The sequence below is a fragment of the Suncus etruscus genome, chromosome 4, assembly GCF_024139225.1.
Source record: "Suncus etruscus isolate mSunEtr1 chromosome 4, mSunEtr1.pri.cur, whole genome shotgun sequence".
NCBI lineage: Eukaryota > Metazoa > Chordata > Mammalia > Eulipotyphla > Soricidae > Suncus > Suncus etruscus.
The window spans coordinates 161,237,652-161,260,389 of NC_064851.1; the positions used below are offsets into that span (position 1 = coordinate 161,237,652).

Genomic DNA, 22,738 nt, shown 5'->3' on the forward strand with positions numbered 1-22,738 from the left:
CCATCTGTTGATCTCTGCTTACACTTGTTTGGAAAGTGCAGTTTCCTCGTTGAAGGTGCCTTTAGTCTCAATGTCATGGAGTGTTTTACCGATGTGTTGATCTATATACCTTATGGTATCAGGTCTGATATCAAGGTCTTTAATCCATTTAGATTTTACCTTCATACATGATGTTAACTGGAGGTCTATGTTCACATTTTTGCAAGTGCCTAACCAGTTCTGTCAGCACCACCTGTTGAAGAGGTTTTCCCTGCTCCACTTAGGATTTCTTGCTCCTTTGTCAAAAATTAGGTAATTGTATGTCAGGGGGACAATGTCTGAGAACTCAAGCCTATTCCACTGATCTGCGGGTCTGTCTTTATTCCAATACCACGCTGTTTTGATAACTATTGCTTTGTAGTACAGTTTAAAGTTGGGGAAAGTAATGCCTCCCATTTTCCTTTTCCCTAGAAGTGCTTTAGTTATTCGGGGGTGTTTATTGTTCCAGATGAACTTCATAAGTGTTTGATCCACTTCTTTGAAGAATGTCATGGGTATTTTTAAGGGGATCACATTAAATCTGTATAATGCTTTGGGGAGTATTGCCATTTTAATGATGTTAATCCTGCCAATCCATGAGCAGGGTATGTGTTTCCATTTCCGTGTGTCCTCTTTTTTCTTGGAGCAGGGCTTTATAGTTTTTTTGTATAGGTCCTTCACATGTTTGGTCAAGTTGACTCCGAGATATTTGAGTTTGTGTGGCACTAATGTGAATGGGATTGCTTTCTTGACTTCCTTCTCTTCCATTTCATTATTGGTGTATAAAAAGGCCATTGATTTCTGTGTGTTAATTTTGTAGCCTGCCACCTTGCTATATGAGTCTATTGTTTCTAGAAGATTTTTGGTAGAGTTAAGGTTTTCTAAGTAGACTATCATGTCTTCTGCAAAAAGTGAGAGCTTGACTTCTTCCTTTTCTATCTGAATTCCCTTGATATCTTTTTCTTGCCTGATCACTATAGCAAGAACTTCCAGTACTATGCTGAAGACGAGTGGTGAGAGAGGACAGCCTTGTCTTGTACCAGAATTTAGAGGAAAGGCTTTTAGTTTTTCTCCATTGAGGATAATATTTGCCATTGGCTTGTGGTAGATGGCTTCAACTAGATTGAGAAAGGTTCCTTCCATTCCCATCTTGCTGAGAGTTTTGATCAAGAATGGGTATTGGACGTTATCAAATGCTTTCTCTGCATCTATTGATATGATCATGTGATTTTTCTTTTTCTTGTTGTTGATGTTGTGTATGATGATAATAGATTTATGGATGTTAAACCATCCTTGCATTCCTGGGATGAAACCTACTTGGTCATAGTGTATGATCTTCTTGATGATGCATTGGATCCTATTTGCCATGATTTTGCTGAAGATCTTTGCATCAGCATTCATCGGGGATATTGGTCTGTAATTTTTATTTTTGGCAGCATATCTGTCTGGTTTTGGTATCAAGGTGATGTTGCCTTCAGAAAAGCTGTTTTGGAGTGTTCCCGTTTTGTCAATTTCATGAAAGAGCCTGGCTAGGATTGGTAGTAGCTTCTCTTGAAAGATTTAAAAAATTCATTAAGAAATCCATCTGGGCCATCTTTCTTTCTTTCTTTCTTTCTCTCTCTCTTTCTTTCTTTCTTTCTTTCTTTCTTTCTTTCTTTCTTTCTTTCTTTCTTTCTTTCTTTCTTTCTTTCTTTCTTTCTTTCTTTCTTTCTTTCTTTCTTTCTTTCTTTCTTTCTTTCTTTCTTTCTTTCTTTCTTTCTTTCTTTCTTTCTTTCTTTCTTTCTATTTATTTTTGGTTCCTTTTGTTGGTCATTTTCTTATTTTTTGAGCTGCATCATGAAGTTATTCAGGTATGCCCCTTCTTCCTTCCTGATGTGTGCTTGAAGAGCTACAAATTTTTCTCTCAAGACTGCTTTTGCTGTGTCCTATATATTCTGGAAATTTGTTTCTTCATTATCATTTGTTTCCAGGAAAGTTTTGATTTCCTTTTTGATTTCATCTCGGACCCACTGGTTTTTCAGTAGCAGGGTGTTTAATTTCCAATTGTTAAAGTTTTGTTCTTTGTAGCTTTGTAGTTCACATCTAATTTCAGAGCCTTGTGGTCAGCAAAGGTAGCCTGCAGGATTTCTATCCTCTTGATTTTATGGAGGTATGTTTTATGTTTCAGCATGTAATCTATCCTGGAGAATGACCATGTACATTGGAGAAGAATGTGTATCCAGGTTTTTTGGGATGGAGTGTCCTATATATATCTACTAGTCCTCTTTCTTCCATTACTCTTTTCATGGCTAGTATGTTTTTGTTGGCTTTCAGTCTGGTTGACCTCTCAAGTGTTGATAGTGCCTTGTTGATGTCTCCCACAATTATTGTATTATTATTGATGTTTTCTTTCAGATTTGTCAGTAATTGTATTAGATAATTTGCTGGTTTCTCATTGCTTGCATATATGTTTAATAGTCTGATTTCTTCCTGTTGCACATATCCCTTGATTAGCACATAGTGTCCATCTTTGTCCCTTACAACATTTCTGAATATAAAGTTGGTGTCATCAGATATTAATATGGCCACCCCAGCTTTTTTGGGGATGTTGTTTGCTTAGATAATTTTTCTCCAGACTTTGATTTTGAGTCTATGTTTGTTCTGACTATTCAGATGTGTTTCTTGTAGGCAGTAGAAGGTTGGATTCATCTTTTTGACCCATTTTTCCACTTTGTGTCTTTTAATTAGTGAATTTAGTTCATTGATATTGAGGGAGATGATTGTCATAGGATTTAATGTCATCTTTGTAGATAAGTTTGCTGTGTTTGTTGGTCGCTCTTGTCTTAGAGTAGACAAGTCAGTTTTTTCTTTAAGACTAGTTTATCCTCTGTGATGTTTCTGAGCTGTTGTTTATACATTAAGCTATGTATTCTTCCTTCAAACCTGAAAGTGAGTCGTGCTGGGTGCAGTTTTCTCGGTGAGGCATTCATTTCATTCAGTCTTGTCACAATATCCCACCACTGTCTTCTGGCCTTGAGAGTTTCTTGTGACATGTGTGCAGTAAGTCTTATAAATGCTTCATTAAATGTAATTTCCCTTTTTGATATTGCTGCTTTCAGTATTTTATCTCTATCTATGGGATTTGTCATTGTAACGAGGATGTGTCTTGGGGTGTTTTTCTTTGGGTATTTTTTAGCTGGTACTCTTCGGGCATACAGGATTTGATTGCATGTAGTCTTTAACTCTGGGAGTATCTCTTTGATGATGTCTTTGACAGATGATTCTTCCTGGAAATCTCCTACCTGGGTCTCTGTGACTCCAATGATTCTTATTTTGTTTCTCTTAAGTTCATCAAAGTCTTCTATTTTCATCTGTTCATATTTCTTGAGTATTTTTTCCATTGTCTATTCATTTGTCTTAAGGTTCTATTCCAATTTCTTCTGCTGTATGGAGTTTTTCTGCATCACATCTTCCAGGACTTCGATTCTCGTCAGCTGCTATTACCCTGCTGTCAAGGCCATCACATAGAGTTTTTCAGTTGAGCTACTGTATTTTTCAGATCTGTTATTTTAGTTTGGAGTTTTCTGATTTCTGTCTTTGTGTTCTGTTCAGATCGATCTATGCTTTCTTTGAGTTCTTCAAACATGTTTCATATTGCTATTTTAAGTTTCTTATTTGAGAGGTTAATTAGGTGGTTGGAATTTATTAGGTCATTCAAGCTTTTGTCTTCATTCTCTGTGCACGGTGTTTGCCTGTGAGGTTTCCCCATTGTCACACTTGTATTTTTTTTTTTGTGTGTGTGTGTGTTGTTTTGGGGTTCATTGGATAGAAATAGTGAGCAGCCATGAAGCGAAGAGGAGCCAATGTTCTGCTGCCTCTAGTTGACAGTTTTTTGGGGGTGCGCTCCCTTGGCCTCTTAGGAGATCTTCCGGTATTCAGAAACACAGGCAGACAGGCATAGGAGAAGTTTCCCTTGAAGTCCTCAGAATGAACTAAGGCACAGCAGAGTGGATCCTTCGCAGGCCAGAGAGCTCAGCTTATTGGACGGCGACCCCCCACAGCCAGATTTACTTACTGGGCAGCTTCAAAATGCAGTGTTTTTGGGGTGCGCTCCCTAGGCCTCTGAGGAGACCTTCAGTTATTCAGAAACACAGGCAGACAGGCACAGGAGTAGTTTTCCTTGAAGTCCTCAGAGTTAATAATTTTGTTTTTTGTTTTTGTTTTTGGACCGCACCTACTGATGCTCAGGGGTTACTCCTGGCTATGCGCTCAGAAATTGCTCCTATCTCAAGGGTTCATTTTATTTGATTTTATCCTTATCATTATTATTTTTATAATTTATTTTTTAATGTTTTTTAAAATATTTTTTATTTAAACACCTTTGTTACAAACATGACTGTAGTTGGGTTTCAGTCATATCAGATAACACCCCCATCACTGGTGCAACATTCCCATCATCAATGACCCAAATATCCCTCCTCCCCTCCTTGCCCCTACCTGTACTCTAGACAGTCTTTCCACTTCCCTCATACATTCTCATTGTTAGGATAGTTCTCAATGTGGTTATTTCTTTAACTAAAGTCATCACTCTTTGTAGTCAGGTTCATGAGGTCAGCTGTAATGTCCAGCGCTCCTCTTTTTTGTCTCTGAAAATTGTTGAGCAATGTCTTTCATTTTTCTTAAACCCCATAGATGAGTGAGACCATTCTTCATCTTTCTCTTTCTCTCTGGCTTATTTCACTCAGCATAATAGATTCCATGTACATCCATGTGGAGGAAAATTTTATGACTTTATCTCTCCTGATGGCTGCATAATATTCCATTGTGTATATGTACCATAGTTTCTTTAGCCATTCGTCTTTGAAGGGCATCTTGGTTGTTTCCAGAGTCTTTCTATGGTAAATAGTACTGCAATAAATATAGGTGTAAGGAAGGGGTTTTTGAATTGTATTTTTGTGTTCCTAGGGTATATTCCTAGGAGTGGTATAGCTGGATCATATGGGAGCTCAATTTCCAATTTTTGGAGGAATCTGCATATCGCTCTTCAGAAAGGTTGAACTAGTTGGCATTCCCACTAGCAGTGGATAAGAGTTCTTGTCTCATCGCATCCCCATCAACACTGTTTGTTCTCATTCTTTGTGATGTGTGCCAGTCTCTGTGGTGTGAGGTGGTACCTCATAGTTGTTTTTATTTGCATCTCCTTGGTGATTAGTGTTGTGGAGCATTTTTTCATGTGTTTTTTGGCCATTTGTATTTCTTCTTTGTCAAAGTGTCTGTTCATTTCTTCTCTCCATTTTTTGATGGGATTAGATGTTTTTTTCTTGTAGAGTTCTGTCAGTCCCCTGTATATTTAGTATATTAACCCCTTATCTGATGGGTATTGGGTATATCATTATTATTTTTAGTTAAGGAGTGATTATTTAAAGTTATAGATAGTTGAGTTTTAGGCACCAATCTAGGAATTATTGATATTCCTGATCTGGGCATCTTCTAAATTTGACTTTACATGTTATGTTATTTATTTATGATTATTTATATTTATTTATGTTCTTATTTAGGAAAATTTGCTGCATTTGAAAGATGTTTACAAAGGAAAAATGACATTCACTGGTAAATCATGTCCAGCTATTAAACAATGACGATTTCTTTCCTCTTAATTTTTGGGATGTATGAGTACAGAGAGGATGGTGCCTAGACTAGTCTAGAAGCTGTATATTATTTTTCTACACAAACAATTATATTCTGCATTAGTTAGAGGCTGCATAAAGGCTTTTCCAGATTTTTTCTTTTACTCTATTTCAAGTGTGTGGTGAACTATTCATATTTTCATTTCTAACAAAGTCAAGATTTAGTATATTCTTCCCCACAGTTATTCATAATGATATGGTCTTTAATGACCTATTATTTATGATACAATTATTAGCATTGTTAAATAAAAAGTTTTCTTACCATATGACATTTTATTTTAATTTTTTTTCTTTAATATATTTATTTAAGCATGATTACAAACATGTTTGTAGTTGAGTTCAATTATAAAAAGGAATACTCTCCTCCTTCACCAGTGCAACCTTCCCACCAGGGCAACCAGTGCAACCTTCTCACCTCCAATTCCCCTCATCTTCTTCCTCCCCCACTCCCTGCCTGTATTTAATATACTCGTTACCATTGTCATGATAGATATTAGTGTAGTTATTTCTCTAACTGCACTTACCACTCTTTGTGAGTGCAGGGGCTGGCCCTTTCAGCTCTCATCTCTATTATCTCTGGGTGTTATTACAATAATGTCTTTTATTTTTCTTAAATCCCACAAATGAGTGAGACCATTTTGTGTCTCTCTCTCCCTCTGACTTATTTTATTCAACGTAAGAGTTTCCATGTCCATCCATGTATAGAAAAATTTCATGACTTCATTTTAAACATATAGAATGAATTTTTATTATGTCTGTTCTATTAAAGCTCCTATCACTATTGTCATCTGAAAATTTGTAGCCTCCAAATAAGTTCTTAATTAAATTAATTATTTATTTATATGCCCTAAGAATGAAACTGCTCTGGAATCAACATAGACGGGCAAGGGGATAGGATTAACAAAGGACCATCCACTTTGCACTTGACTAATGTATGAATAACATTTCCAATGAGGAGTCATCCCTTTGCCATTGACAAGATTCAAATAGTGTTTTTTTAATAAATATTTAATTTATTTTTGAATAACTAAATGCTAACTTAATCATTTATATAATGATTTTTTATTTATTTTATTTTATTGTTGGTCTTTTGGTTTTAGTACTTCTGGTGGTGTTAGGGTTACTCCTGATTCTTGCTCAGGGGCTCCCTACTCTGCTTGATCCTATTGCAGTACATGGAACAAACAGAGACAGCATCATGCAAGCAAGTACCGCAATTCCTGGACTGTCTTTCTGTTTCCTGCATAATTTTTTGATTGCCAAAGTTTGTGGTCACTTTTCTGGTTGATATTCTTTTCTTCAGTTTGATTTTTTTTTGTTTTTTTGTCTGTTTATTTCCTCTGCCAATAGAAAGTTCTTTCTTTCACATACTGAGATCAAATTATTTTCTCCCCAAACATTGTCCCTTCACTAATATTGAGAAAGTACCAGTAGCTTTTAATATTTTACTTTGATCTTTATTTTTCTATTGCAAAAGTATCTTCAAATAACTTTAAAGGTAAAGGCAGAGATGTGCTATCTTTCCCATGCCCTAGGGATAAGCTGTCTACATTCCAGAAGAAACAGAGAATTGCCAGAATACAAAAAACTTCTGCTTTCATTGCAGCCAGGAATGACTGTGTGACTAAATCTGACAGGAAAAAAAATCCCTATGTGCAGGCATCTGCAGAAATGTACTTGTAGTGGCCTACTTTTGCTCCACTAACAAAACAAATCAAAACTTCTTTTTATTTTTGTTACAGTAACTTTATCTTTATGTGTGTGTATGTAAATAATTTGTCTAAGATATAAAGTCAGGTTCTGGCAAACCCCCCCGCCCCCATAACAGATCCCAACAACAAAAGATGAAAAGCATTGAAAAGGTGATATCCCTTCTATCCAATTCTCTCCAGAAATCCCTATCTTACATATCTTCTCCCTACCATTCTAAATTCCTTTTTGAACCATAAGGATAAGGATCCTATATAGAGATAGAGGGTAAAACAAAAGACTAGAATAAATCCTGGTTCCTGAAGCTCCACCTCCTTCTAACCTATTATGAAAGAAATTTCTTCAGGGTGGAGAGATAGCACAGGACAGAGTCCTTGTTTTGTACTGAGCATTTGTCTTGCATAGCACATGATTTGTGTGTGTGTGTGTGTGTATATTTTTTAAATTAATATCTTTATTTAAACGCCTGGATTACAAATACGATTGTAGTTTGGGTTCAGTCATGTAAAGAACACCCCCTGTCACCAGTGCAACATTCCCATCACCAATGTCCCAAATCTCCCTTCTCCCCACCCCAACTCCACCTGCACTGGAGACAGACTTTCTACTTCCCTCATTCATTCACATTGTTTAGGATAGTTCTCAATGTAGTTATTTCTCTAACTACACTCATCACTCTGGTGAGTTTCATGAAGTGAGCTGGAACTTCCAGCACTCCTCTGTTTGTCTCTGAAAATTATTGCAAGAATGTCTTTCATTTTTCTTAAAACCCATAGATGAGTGAGACTATCGGAGTCTTTCTCTCTTCCTCAGATTTATTTCACTCAGCATAATAGATTCCATGTACATCCATGTATAGAAAAAATTCATGACTTCATCTCTCCTGACAGCTGCATAATATTCCATTGTGTACATGTAGTTTCTTTCGCCATTCACATGATTAACCCAAGTTCAATACCTGGCACCCCAGAACACCCCTGAGTGTGACTCAAAAACCAGGAAAAAGAAAAAACAATAATTTCTTGCCTTAACCAATATCCTTACAAATCCTTTTTGTTACTAGGTGTTTTTATTCTGATAGATAAGACATTAACTACATTAATGTTTAAGATGTCCTAATTTTCACACAAGATCTTTAAAAGTTTTCCAATTACGTCACTTACTGAGTAGAAATGGGCTCTTAATGTAATAATCATCTTTTATTAGTATCTTACTCAAATCTGTAGAATATTATTAATGATAAAGTATGAAATTTCCCCTCTATAAAAACATGAACAGAGATGTTAATTAAAGTGTCAGATAGTTTTAGAACCAGTAGACTATGTTTATCTTGTACCATTTTTTCTTGTATTTTTTTTACAGTCCTTTACAACACTTTAATATCCCTGGGGCCTTCTTTAAAATGCACAATTTTAAATTAATGCTTCAGTTACTTGAGTTGACTTAAACAATTTTTAAACTTCTTGGTTGAAAACAGTCATTTGAGAAAGATGACTTGGCAGTTTTATAAACTGGTAATTGGAAATCAATGTGCTCTAAGCTTCAGGCAGAAAACATAATGAACTGGCCAGTCCATAGGGACAAAAGATTAGACGTTAATACTATAAGAAGATCAGAGCTATGCAAATTAAATTAAGACTGTGAGGCTTTCCCAGAATCAACTCTGAATTATGATGTTCCTCCAGAGAAAATATTGTTAGATTAGTGATAGCTGTGTCCTAGTGAGTCACTTGCAATTATACATACACAGAATATACATATATTTTAAGTATAGTGAGGAGTCAATGGTGTACTTTTAATTTTGAAAGAGTAAAAAAAAAAAACAAGTAAAATAAATTTGTATTAAAACTGAAATGGAACATTATATATTTTTAATATAATTTTTATTTTGATCATAGTGGCTTACATATTGTTGACAATAATATTTTAGGTACATATTTACATAAAATCAGGGGGGATTCCCAACACCAATTTGTCCTCCCTACAGCTCCATTTTTGTCCTACCTCCCATATCCTCTTCCCTCACCCCCAAAGCTGCTAGAATATGTGGTCCCCTCTGTACCTAGCCTACTACTTAGTAGTCTTGCACCTGTTTGGTCTTGGTGCCTCCCTTATTTCCCCCTCTAACTGTGAGGCAGGGCTAGCTAGTTCAAGTTACATGGTTTTGTTTGAAGAAGAGAAAAGTATTATTTTGTCATTTTGGTCCTTTCGACTGTCCTCAGGGCTTATTCCTGGCTCTGCATTCAGGAATCTCTCCTGGAAGGAGTCAGAAAACCATTAGGAATGCCAGGGATCAAACTTGTGTCACTCACATACAAGGCAAGTGTCCTACCTATTGTACCATTAGTCTGGCCTCCAGAACATTATACTTTAAATGATAGTCATTTCTACTCACTTTTTAAAAAATAAGGTCTATATTTATGAAATTTATGTTTTAGATGTATATTTATTTCTAAAATACACTCTTGCTACACTTCCACTGTTTACATTTACCTATATATAAAGTGCTTTAGAAATTGTGCTGAGGGCCCGGAGAGATAGCACAGCGTGTTTGCCTTGCAAGCAGCCGATCCAGGACCAAAGGTTGTTGGTTCGAATCCGGGTGTCCCATATGGTCCTCCGTGCCTGCCAGGAGCTATTTCTGAGCAGACAGCCAGGAGTCACCCCTGAGCATCGCCAGATGTGGCCCAAAAACAAAACAAAACAAAACAAAACAAAAAAAGAAATTGTGCTGCAATAAGCTGTTTTTATTCCTGTCTCTCCTCTGAGTAAAAATTAATTAATCAATGTAGTTGCATTTACAAGATATTCATATAGCAAAGATCATTCAGGAACATAGTGAATAGTAAAGAGTCAACTTTGTGATGTGGGAGACAATCTGAGTACTGGAAAGACCACCCATGCAGACAGAAGAGAAACATGCAAATTGGACACAACAGTGGCCTCTGCTGGGATCATCTTTTTTCTTCTCATTAATATCATAATTAAATTATATTCATAAAAATACATTAATTATGAAACTGCTATATTGAAAAAAACTGCTATATTGAAAAAGTTTAAATAAGTGATGTTGGATGAGTCAAGGTCATTCTATATTTACAAAGCATATAAAAGGCAACTTTTTTTTTTTTTTGGTTTTTGGGCCACACCCGGTAACGCTCAGGGGTTACTCCTGGCTATGCGCTCAGAAGTCGCTCCTGGCTTGGGGGACCATATGGGACGCCGGGGGATCGAACCGCAGTCCGTCTCCTAGGCTAGCGCAGGTAAGGCAGGCACCTTACCTCCAGCGCCACCACCCGGCCCCATAAAAGGCAACTTTTAAAACTCATTTTTAGTATAACAACATTATGTGCACTTGAATTCCCATCCATATTGCTAATCATACTTGGAGATGTTTAGTCATTCACATTACTAATGACCAATGTGGATGTAAAGAAACTCAGATAAACAAAAGAGAATCTGAGCTGAGTTTTGAGAGTATTATTCTATAAAATTTTCATAAACAGATCAGTTGTTATAAAAATGGATTTTTACCACTAAATAGTGTTGTTAAACTGCTGAGAGATGCTTCCCCTAGAAATAAAGAATCTGAGAAGAATTAGATTGAATAAATATGGGAGAGAGAATAGTTTTTACATTAGGATATAGGAAGTGACTTAATACTTTGTCCTAAGGCCAAAGAAGACGACCTTTCAGAAGACCTAATGTTAATTATTTTTATGACATTAGGCTCCTTATTATCAGGGTTCTTTAGTAAGCGTGATATAATACAGTTTAAGAAAATAAAAAGAAGTTTAACCATAAGGTATTTCTAAACTTTGTTTCCTTGATTTTTATTCCATTCTTGGGGGATAGGGGAAGAAAGGCAGAATTTGGATCATATCTAGCTGTGTTCTAGGCCTTCTCTTGGATCTGTGCTCAGACATTACTTTTGACAGCTTCGGGATTAAATGGAGTTCTGGGAATCAAACCCAGTAGGTTATGTACAAGATATGTTCTGACTCCTTTTATTCTATTCTTTTTTGTTGGTTTGTTTATTTTGTTTTTGGGGCACAGGGGATACTCCTGGCTCTAATCTCAGAAATCACTCCTGACAGGCTCGGGGACCATATGGGACACAGGGATTCAAACCACCGTCCTTCGTGCAAGGCAAACGCCTTACACCATGTATCTTTCCGACCCCTTGTATTCTATTCTTAAGCTAATTTTTTAATGGATGCTAGAATTGTCTAAAGTACCAAGAATTAGCTAATATATATTTATAACCAAAAGTAAAGAAATTAAGTATTCTAGTACTATGGATAATGCAGGAAGAGTATTTTTAATCCACAGAAAAGTCTTTTGAACACATTCTGAATGGCATATTTAATTATTGTACTAATTATTGTGGTTATAACATAAAATATCATTATATTAAGCTAAGTAAACCTTTGTACAAAAGCATATAGTTGGGTACGAGACATTCACTGATAAAATTCAAAATTATCTTGATGAACAAAAGGGTGAATTAATGCTAAAAATAACCCACAAACTTTTATTACAAATGACATGACAGTTTTGAACATACTTTTGTTTAAACTATTTCTTTCCCTGCTAAAAGTAGTGATTGCTATCAAAAAATATTAATATATATATAGTTTTGCTTTATCTTATAAAGAAAAAGTAAAGAAATTACTTCACTGGATCAACTTTGTTTTATAACTTTAAATTAAAAAAGATTGCCATATTTGTTTTTAATATAGAGTATTCATTGATGGACAAAAATGTATTTTAAAAATCTATATTTTATGCTAGACCCTATTATAATCCAATTTTATTTATATATGGATTATTAATTAATTGTATTAATTTAAGTATTGTCTTGCAATTTAAACCTCTTGTGGGGAGAGCCTTCTGCTCCTCTATAATTTCACTGTTTAACTCATTGCATGCTGATAGGAACTGTATACTGATGAATGAGTGAAACTGGTTTTAATAACACATGCAGTGTTGGATTACTGAGTCCCACCATACTTAGTATTTGTTCTCTACCCTAGGGTGTGGTCTGGTTCTTACTAATAAAAGCCCAGGTTTCAGGAAGGCTGTGCATTCATAATTCTGTCATCCTCCACTAAGCTGCTTTTCTTCTTAGAAGTGGAAGGCTTCTGTGGTGGAGTTTCTGGCTTAAGTGTTCGAATTCCTGAACCTGTTCTTGCCCCCTTTTACTGTGTGGATTATTTTCTGTGTGATGTTTGCTTCCAGACCCCTGTCTTTTCAGGTCCTGGTATTGCAGCTGAGGCTTTGTTCACAATGCAGCAGTGTTAATTTAAAATGAATCTCAATTGTAATCTGAATGCAGTTTTCACAGCTAACATCATTTCAGTTAAAAAAATGAAAACATTCTATGACCCAAGTGATAATACAGTAGGAAGGACATTTGCCTTGCAACTTACTAACATGGTTTCAATGCTTAGCATCCCCAATACGCCCATAAAACCATCAGGAATGATTACAAAGTGTAGAACCAGGAGTAGCCCCTGACCCATGCCAGGTGTTACCTTCAAAGACAAACAAAATTAAGAAAAACAAAACTCTCTCATGTGGTTCTTTTTATGCTCTCAGAGTTTACAAATTCTTTGAAGTTGTGTTTTTAGGAAAAATTATCTCACTTATTATGTTCTATGTATTTTTGCTTTATTTAAACACCATAATTTATAATCATGTTGTTCATAATATAGTTCATGTGTACATTTAGTACATATATATGTATATAGTTCATAATATAGATTATGAGTTTATCTATAATATATAGTTGTTCAAAATATAGTTGTTTTGGGTATTTAATGTTTTAATACAAATCCTGTCACCAGTGAGATATTCATTTCCCAGTTTTCCCAGTTTCCCCAAGTCTGTCCCCTTCACAGGTAGAGGAAAAATTATTTTGTATTATTTGTTACAACACATGGCTAATTAAATTATTGGAAAATATGTCATTCAAAGAAAATTTGTGAACATTGTTGTATATAACATTGTCTTTATTAAGGTAATTATCTGAGGGTTTACCAAGCTGTTTGTTTCTAGTGGAGCTTTCTACATATCGTTAATTAGTTTTATTTATTGAGCTTAATTGACTTCTATACTACTCTCACATCTAATTTGTTGTGCTGTTACTGAGCTGTCATTAAGTAAAATAAGGTGTTGCAAGGCATCTTAGCTCGGCTGCCTCTCTTCTAAGATTAGTGGTGAAGCTTTGTAGCTGAGCTCTTGCTTACATGGCAATGACTGTGGGAAGTGGGTATGGCTGCTGGGTTCTAGCAGTATAGGTATAGGGAAATCGGATTTTTCATCAAATTCTAAGATTAAAAACTTGATTTGCTATAAAAATTATATATATTGTATCTTTATCAGTGGCAAAGTTTAAATAGGTGCTGAATATTTTACTAAATTCATCTGTGTGCATTTAACATCATTAGTACTTGATATTTGATTATTAGTTATTACAGTCTGAGTTTTAAAAATTCTATTTATAGGGGCCGGCGCCATAGCACAGCAGTAGGGCATTTGCTTTGCATGCATGCGGCCAACATGGGATGGACCCACGTTAGATTCCAGGCATCCCATATGGTCTCCTGAGCCTGCCAGTAGAGATTTCTGAAAGCAAAGCCAGGAGTAACCCCTGAGCGCTACGTGGTGTGGCTCAAAACACTCCCAAAATTTATTTATAAATACTTTTCATATGCAATTAATATTGTAAATGTGATTAATGAGTTTCTCTTCAGGAAATCTGTACAAAATTTGTTTAATCTGCAAGGAAGGGTGCAAAGAGATGGAAGTCCATATGTTGCATGAGGTTGTCTCCATTATCACGTGATCCAATGACAATCATTGATCCAATGAGAAGCCCCCGAAGCACCCCAGTGTGACCCAGGCATTCCTGGAGCCACATAATCTGAACAGCACTACATGTCGTAATTCTAACAGTTATTTTATAAAGAATGCATAGAATATGGAGAATATGGAGAAAGTATGATCTTTGGGGTCAAAAGATTTTGAATTTAAATTTGGTTTCATTATTTTCCAGTTATTTCATCTATAATAAACTCATCAAACTTTTCTTTTCCACTGCTGGTGCCTTATCTATACTATTGTGATATATAAACACTACTTTAGACTGTGCTTGTGGAAGTTAACGTTTATAAATGCCTTATACATATAAGGTTAGGCATGGATAAAGACTATTGTTGGATTCTGTGAGCCCGATGCTCACAGAAGTTGTAGGACTATTCACTTTTAAGTAGAAACTTTCCAGATCTTGGTTCCACAAGAAGCACACATTTTGTTTCTTTTGAGACCAAGGTGTCTAAATTTTATCGTCTTGCAATTTTCCAGCTTTAGTTCCTGAAAAGCAACTTTATCTTGTATTAATTATAACAATCATAGAGGAAGAAATAAATGAAAATGTAGTAAAGCTCCTTGTCTCAATTTTAATTTATTTTATTTTATTTTTTCCTTTTCTAATTTATCTTTATTTAAGCACACTTATTACAAACTGTTTGTAGTTGAGTTTTAGTTATAAAAAAAAGAATGCCCCCTTCACCAGTGCAACATTCCCATCACCAATGCCCCTTTTGTTTCCTCTTTTTAATTTTTTAAATTTCTTATCTTTTAAATAGGGGTTCCTGCCTTTTTCAAAGAACCTTGGAATGTGGATTACTTTGTCTTACCACATATTTCTGCATTTTTCTATAAAAATAAAAAGAAAGAAAAAAAAAAGAAAGGCTGGGGACCAGGGCCAAGTGGTTTCAGAAGCATGGGTGGAGAAAAAAAAAATAAGGGCAGAACTAAATATCTAAGCCAAAGTCAATGATAATAAAATCAAGAAACCTAACTAAACTTGAACAATCTAAACTTAAAGGGGCCCATGATACTGGCAGGCCAGGGTTAATGTGTGAAGGGATAGGATGCACTGGGAGTTCATTGGTGAAAGGAGGTTGACACTGGTGGTGGAAAGGTCACTGATTCATGTATATCTGAAACTCAACAATGAAGCACTTTTTAGATTACAATGGTTTCAATAAAAGAAAAAAATTAAAAGCCTTGGGTAAAGAGTAGAGGGAGAAAGTTAGGACAGAAGTCTTTGTATTAGAGTAAAATAAGATGTGACCTAAAAAAACATTATTATGTTTACTTTCCATTTAAAATGCTTGTAAAAGACGATTTTATAAGGAATTATAGAAAAATAAGACATCGAAAGAAAAAATAATTAAATCACCTAAAGTCACACCATCTCTATACTCACTGGGCAACATTTTTATTTATTTATTTATTTTGAAGTTTATTTCTTTTTTTTTTTTTCATTTAAACACCTTGATTACATGCATGATTGTGTTTGGGTTTCAGTCATGTAAAGAACACCACCCATCACCAGTGCAACATTCCCATCACCAATGTCCCAAGTCTCCCTCCTCCCCACCCGACCCCCGCCTGTACTCTAAACAGGCTCTCCATTTCCCTCATACATTTTCATTATTAGGACAGTTCAAAATGTAGTTGTTTCTCTAACTAAACTCATCACTCTTTATGGTGAGCTTCCTGAGGTGAGCTGGAACTTCCAGCTCTTTTCTCTTTTGTGTTTGAAAATTATTATTGCAAGAATGTCTTTCATTTTCCTTAAAACCCATAGATGAGTGAGACCATTCTGCATTTTTCTCTCACTCTCTGACTTATTTCACTCAGCATAATAGATTCCGTGTACATCCATGTATAGGAAAATTTTATGACTTTATCTCTCCTGACAGCTGCATAATATTCCATTGTGTATATGTACCACAGTTTCTTTAGCCATTCGTCTGTTGAAGGGCATCTTGGTTGTTTCCAGAGTATTGCTATGGTAAATAGTGCTACAATGAATATAGGTATAAGGAAGGGGTTTTTGTATTGTATTTTTGTGTTCCTAGGTTATATTCCTAGGAGTGGTATAGCTGGATCATATGGGAGCTCAATTTCCAGTTTTTGGAAGAATCTCCATATTGCTTTCCATAAAGGTTGAACTAGACAGCATTCCCACCAGCAGTGGATAAGAGTTCCTTTCTCTCCACATCCCCGCCAACACTGGTTGTTTTCATTCTTTGTGATGTGTGCCATTCTCTGTGGTGTGAGGTGGTATTTCATCGTTGTTTTGATTTGCATCTCCCTGATGATTAGTGATGTGGAGCACTTTTTCATGTGTCTTTTGGCCATCTGTATTTCTTCTTTGTCAAAGTGTCTGTTCATTTCTTCTCCCCATTTTTTGATGGGATTAGATGTGTTTTTTCTTGTAAAGTTCTGTCAGTGCCTTGTATATTTTGGAGATTAGCCCCTTATCTGATGGGTATTGGGTGAACAGTTTCTCACACTCAGTGGGTGGCTCTTGTATCCTGGGCAATATTTCCTTTGAGATGCAGAAGCTTCTCAGCTTAATATAATCCCATCGGTTAATCTCTGCTTTCACTTGCTTGGAGAGTGCAGTTTCCTCCTTGAAGATGCCTGTAATGTCCTGGAGTGTTTTGCCTATGTGCTGTTCTATATATCTTATGGTTTGGGGGCTGATATCGAGGTCTTTAATCCATTTGGATTTTACCTTCGTACATGCTGTTAGCTGGGGGTCTAAGTTCAATTTTTTGCAAGCGGCTATCCAATTGTGCCAACACCACTTGTTGAAGAGGCGTTCCCTGCTCCATTTAGGGTTTCCTGCTCCTTTATCAAAAATTAGGTGATTGTATGTCTGGGGAACATTTTCTGAGTATTCAAGCCTATTCCACTGACCTGAGGGCCTGTCCTTATTCCACTACCATGCTGTTTTGATGACTATTGTTTGTAGTTCAGTTTAAAGTTGGGGAAAGTAATTCCTCCAATATTCTTTTTCCCAATGATTGCTTTGGCTATTCGAGGGTGTTTATTGTTCCAAATGAATTTCAAAAGTGTCTGATCCACTTCTTTGAAGAATGTCATGGGTATCTTTAGAGGGATAGCATTAAATCTGTATAATGCCTTGGGGAGTATTGCCATTTTGATGATGTTAATCCTGCCAATCCACGAGCAGGATATGCGTTTCCATTTCCATGTGTCCTCTCTTATTTCTTGGAGCAGAGTTTTATAGTTTTCTTTGTATAGGTCCTTCCAATTTTTAGTCAAGTTGATTCCAAGATATTTGAGTTTGTGTGGCACTATTGTGAATGGGGTTGTTTTCTTCATGTCCATTTCTTCCTTATTACTATTGGTGTAAAGAAAGGCCATTGATTTTTGTGTGTTAATTTTGTAGCCTGCCACCTTGCTATATGAGTCTATTGTTTCTAGAAGCTTTTTGGTAGAGTCTTTAGGGTTTTCTAAGTAGAGTATCATGTCATCTGCAAACAGTGAGAGCTTGACTTCTTCCTTTCCTATCTGGATTCCCTTGATATTATTTTCTTGCCTAATTGCTATAGCAAGTACTTCCAGTGCTATGTTGAATAGGAGTGGTGAGAGATGACAGCCTTGTCTTGTGCCAGAATTTAGAGGGAATGCTTTTAGTTTTTCTCCATTGAGGATAATATTTGCCACTGGCTTGTGGTAGATGGCCTTAACTATATTGAGAAAGGTTCCTTCCATTCCCATCTTGCTGAGAGTTTTGATCAAGAATGGGTGTTGGACCTTATCAAATGCTTTCTCTACATCTATTGATATGATCATGAGGTTTTTATTTTTCTTGTTATTGATGTTGTGTATTACGTTGATAGATTTACGGATGTTAAACCTACCTTGCATTCCTGGGATGAAACCTACTTGATCGTAGTGGATGATCTTCTTAATGAGGCATTGAATCTTATTTGCCAGGATTTTGTTGAGGATCTTTGCATCTGCTTTCATCAGCGATATGGGTCTGTAATTTTTTTTTGTAGTATCTCTGTCTGATTTAGGTATCAAGGTGATGTTGCCTTCATAAAAGCTATTTGGAAGTGTTTCCATTTATTTAATTTCATGAAAGAGTCTTGCCCGTATGGGTAGTAGTTCCTCTTGGAAAGTTTGAAAGAATTCATTAGTGAATCCATCTGGGCCTGGGCTTTTGTTTTTCGGCAGACCTTTGATTACCGTTTTAATTTCATCAATGGTGATGGGGGTGTTTAGATATGCTACATCCTCTTCCTTCAACCGTGGATGATTATGAGTCCAAGAATTTATCCATTTTTTCCAGGTTCTCATTTTTAGTGGCGTAGAGTTTCTCAAAGTAGTTTCTGATTACCCTTTAAATCTCTGTCATATCAGTAGTGATCTCTGCTTTTTCATTTCTAATACGAGTTATCAAGTTTCTCTCTCTCTCTTTCTTTGTTAGGTTTGCCAGTGGTCTATCAATCTTGTCTATTTTTTCAAAGAACCAACTTCTGCTTTCGTTGATCTTTCGGATTGTTTTTTGGGTTTCCACTTCATTGATTTCTGCTCTCAGCTTTGTTATTTTCTTCTGTCTTCCTATTTTTGGGTCCTTTTGTTGAGCAATTTCTAATTCTATTAGCTGTGTCATTAAGCTACTCATGTAAGCTCCTTCTTCCTTCCTGATGTGTGCTTGCAAAGCTATAAATTTTCCTCAGTACTGCTTTTGCTGGTCTCATAATTTCTGATAGTTTGTATCTTTATTGTCATTTGTTTCCAGGAACCTTTTGATTTCCTCCTTGATTTCATCTCGGACCCACTGGTTATTGAGTATGAGGCTGTTTAACTTTCAGTTGTTAAAGTTTTTCTTCTGAGTCCCTTTGGAATTCACAAATAATTTCAGAGCCTTGTGGTCAGCGAAGGTAGTCTGCAAAATTTCTATCCTCTTGATATTATGGTGGTATGTTTTATGTGCCAGCATGTAGTCTATCCTGGAGAATGTCCCATGTACATTGGAGAAGAATGTGTATCCAGTTTTCTGGGGGTGGAGTGTCCTATATATATCCACTAGGCCTCTTTCTTCCATTTCTCTCCTCAGGTCTAGTATATTCTTGTTGGATTTCAGTCTGGTTGACCTATCCAGTGTTGACAAAGCCATGTTAAGGTTCCCCACATTTATTGTGTTGTTATTGATATTATTTTTCAGATTTGTCAACAGTTGTATTAAATATTTTGCTGGCCCCTCATTCGGTGCATAAATGTTTAGGAGAGTTATTTCTTCCTGCTCTACATACCCCTTGATTAATATAAAATGTCCATCTTTGTCCCTTACAACCTTTCTGAGTATAAAGTTTGCATTATCTGATATTAGTATGGCCACTCCAGCATTTTTATGGGTGCTGTTTGCTTGGATAATTTTTCTCCAGCCTTTTATTTTGAGTCTATGTTTGTTCTGACTATTCAGGTGCATTTTTTGTAGGCAGCAGAAGGTTGGATTGAGTTTTTTGATCCATTTAGCCACTCTGTGTCTCTTAACTGGTGCATTTAGTCCATTGATGTTGAGAGAAAGAATTGTCCTGGGATTTAGTGCCATCTTTATATCGAAATTTGGTGTATTTTTTGGTTAGTCTTGTCTTAAATTAGGTCTTTCAGTTTTTCTCTTAAGACTGGTTTTGTGTTTGTAAAGTTTCTGAGCTGTTTTTTGTCTGTGAAACCATGCATTCTTCCGTCAAACTGGAAAGTGAGTTTTGCTGGGTATAGTATTCTGCGTGAAGCATTCATTTCATTCAGTCTTGTCACTATGTCCCACCACTGCTTTCTGATATTGAGTGTTTCTGGTGACAGGTCTGCGTAAATCTCAAGGATGCTTGCTTGAAAGTAATTTCCCCTTTTGATCTTGCTGTTTTCAGAATTCTGTCTCTATCTGTGGGATTTGTCATTGTGACTAGGATGTGTCTTGGGGTGGTTTTTCTGGGGTCTCTTTTGGTTGGTACTCTTCGAGCATGCAGGATTTGATCACATATATTCTTTAGCTCTGGAAGTTTCTCTTTAATGATGTCTTGACCGTTGATTCTTCCTGGATATTTTCTTCCTGGGTCTCTGGGACTCCAATGATTCTTAAGTTGTTTCTGTTGATCTTATCATAGACTTCTATTTTCATCTGTTCCCATTCTTTGACTTATTTTTCCATTGTCTGCTCATTTGCTTTAAGTTTTTTGTCCAATCTCTCCTGCTCTATGGAATTGTTATGTATCTCATCTTCCACAGCACCAAGTCTATTCTCAGCTTCTGATACCCTGTCCCAGAGCTTATCCATTTTGTCATTCACTTCGTTTACTGACTTTTTCAGGCCTGTTAGTTGACATGTTATTTCAGTTTGGAGTTTTGTGATTTCTGTCTTCATATTTACTTGGTTCTTATTAGTGTTCTGTTCAACTCGATCCATGGTTTCTTTGAGTTCTTTGAGCATCTTCCATATTGCTAGTCTAAAGTCCTTATCTGAGAGGTTGATTAGTTGGTTGGTCATTATCTGGTCATCAGAATTGTCATCTTCATTCTCTATGTCTGATGCTGGCCTGCATTGTTTCCCCATTGTCAGACTTGTATTGTGGGTTTTTCTACGTGTTGTGGTGGTATTCATTGGTTATATGATGCAGGCAGCACACTCCTCAGGCTCCGCCCTTTCTGGATGGGCTGACTTGCCTCTAAGGGAGGGAGTCCTCCGTGGATGAAGCCTCACACTGGATCAAATCTTAGGCCCGAGCATGCAACAGAGAAGACCGTCCGGAGAGAAATGCTTGCTTCTGTGATCTATCACATTTCTTAGTGTGATTTTTTCTTCTTGTTGCTATGGTGTTCTTTTCTTAGAAAGAGCCTCTTTTTGCCCCACTCCCACGAGTTTCATGCAAGAGGACAGTAGACAGACATTTACAGGTAGCACTCACAATTTTTCACAGTTGGGCCCCACTGGGCAGGCGTAGATTCATGGATTTTTCCCGCCTGATGTCCGAAATAGGGGACCCGGCTTCTGCAAAACCTGCCAGTTTTTATGTTCTGGAGTCCCGCCCTGAAAATGGCCTCTAAGAGAGCAAGTTTTCTGGAGCCTCTTTTCGCCCCACTCCCACAAGTTTCACGCAAGAGGACAATAGACAGACATTTTCAGGTAGCATTCACAGTTTTTCACAGTTTGGCCCCACTGGGCAGGCGTAGATTCGTGGATTTTCCCCACCTGATGTCCCAAATAGGGGACCCGGCTTCTGCAAATGCCTGCCGGTTTTTTCATCTCAATTTTATTTAATGTGGTTTCTGATAGCTGAATTGCTTCCAGTTTTGGAGTGTTATGTTTCTATATGCTAGAAGCACTTTTGTGCATTGTTTCTGCTAACATCTAGTTTGATAGCTGATTTGAGTATTATGGAGTGGCATTTCTCATTTAATAAAGTTAATTAACTATTTTAAAAGACAATGTTGTCTTAGAATATTTATTTCTTGTGGTTAGTCCAGGTGCACTTATAAAAGTTAGACATAAAATATAAAATGTCTCTGTTGTTCAATATGGAGAGAATACTAATTTTAAAGACATAGGACAAGATACATTTCAAGAATGGTATTATTAGTATGTTAAGAAAACATGGGCAATTATAACATCAGATGGCAGATGAAAGGAAAGGTTTTAAATGGCATTAGCTAAAGAAGTCCTGCATATTTTCTAGATTATATTAAATGAACTTTGGCATGTTTTATATTTTACTTTATTATTAATTTATTTTTGAGTTGGGGACTTGCTAGTGGCTATATGTCAGGGTCATTTGAAGCAAGGCTTCCCAGACCACATGTGGTGCAGTGACATTTGCAATATTAACAGACCATGCAAAAAAATGTCATGTATAGACAGAAGAATAACAATAATGAACAGTGTCTGGCTTTTTATTTGGTAAAAATGATACATAAAATTTCCTTACCTAAAATTAAACTTAAAATCTAGAATATTGATGTAAATGAACAGTAACAGTTATAGAAGCACATTCCCTTCATTTTATATATTATGCTTTTATAATCTTGCCAAAAATAATTTTTTCCTAATTTTTTTCCTAACATTTTTCCTAATTTTTCATCTAGATGTGTATACTTTTAGATTTTTTTTAGTTATTTTTTGATGACTTACAAAATAAGGATCAAGAATCACTTTTTGGTTCAAGTTTAAAATTGTAAATGCTGTAATATCTCAATTTACAGTTTTTCTTTGATTATATTGACCAATATTTTACCCTAGTACTCACTGTATGGATTACTCTAATTTAAGCTTCCTTTGAAATCTAATGATATAAGTTCATCTTTTCCATTTCTTCCTTGAAAGGTATTTCAGGTTGGTATATTATTTGCATCTCATAATTTTGAGATCAGTTTCTCAATTGTCTACAATTGTATATTGTGTATATATTGATATATATCAATTTAAGTATTGATATATATTGTATACACAG

General features: G+C 36.0%; 2 long non-coding RNA genes across 2 annotated transcripts in view; one reads left to right on the forward strand and one right to left on the reverse strand.

Moving 5' to 3' along the window:
• The window catches only part of LOC126006085 (uncharacterized), a 1,493,032-nt gene that overhangs the window by 289,559 nt on the left and 1,180,735 nt on the right, over positions 1 to 22,738 (forward strand). The window lies entirely within an intron of this gene.
• Positions 724 to 17,739, reverse strand: LOC126006086 (uncharacterized). Its single transcript, XR_007494837.1, has 2 exons — positions 17,682 to 17,739; positions 724 to 846 (listed from the first exon to the last, which is right to left on the reverse strand). It is a non-coding gene; the product is annotated as an uncharacterized LOC126006086 (long non-coding RNA).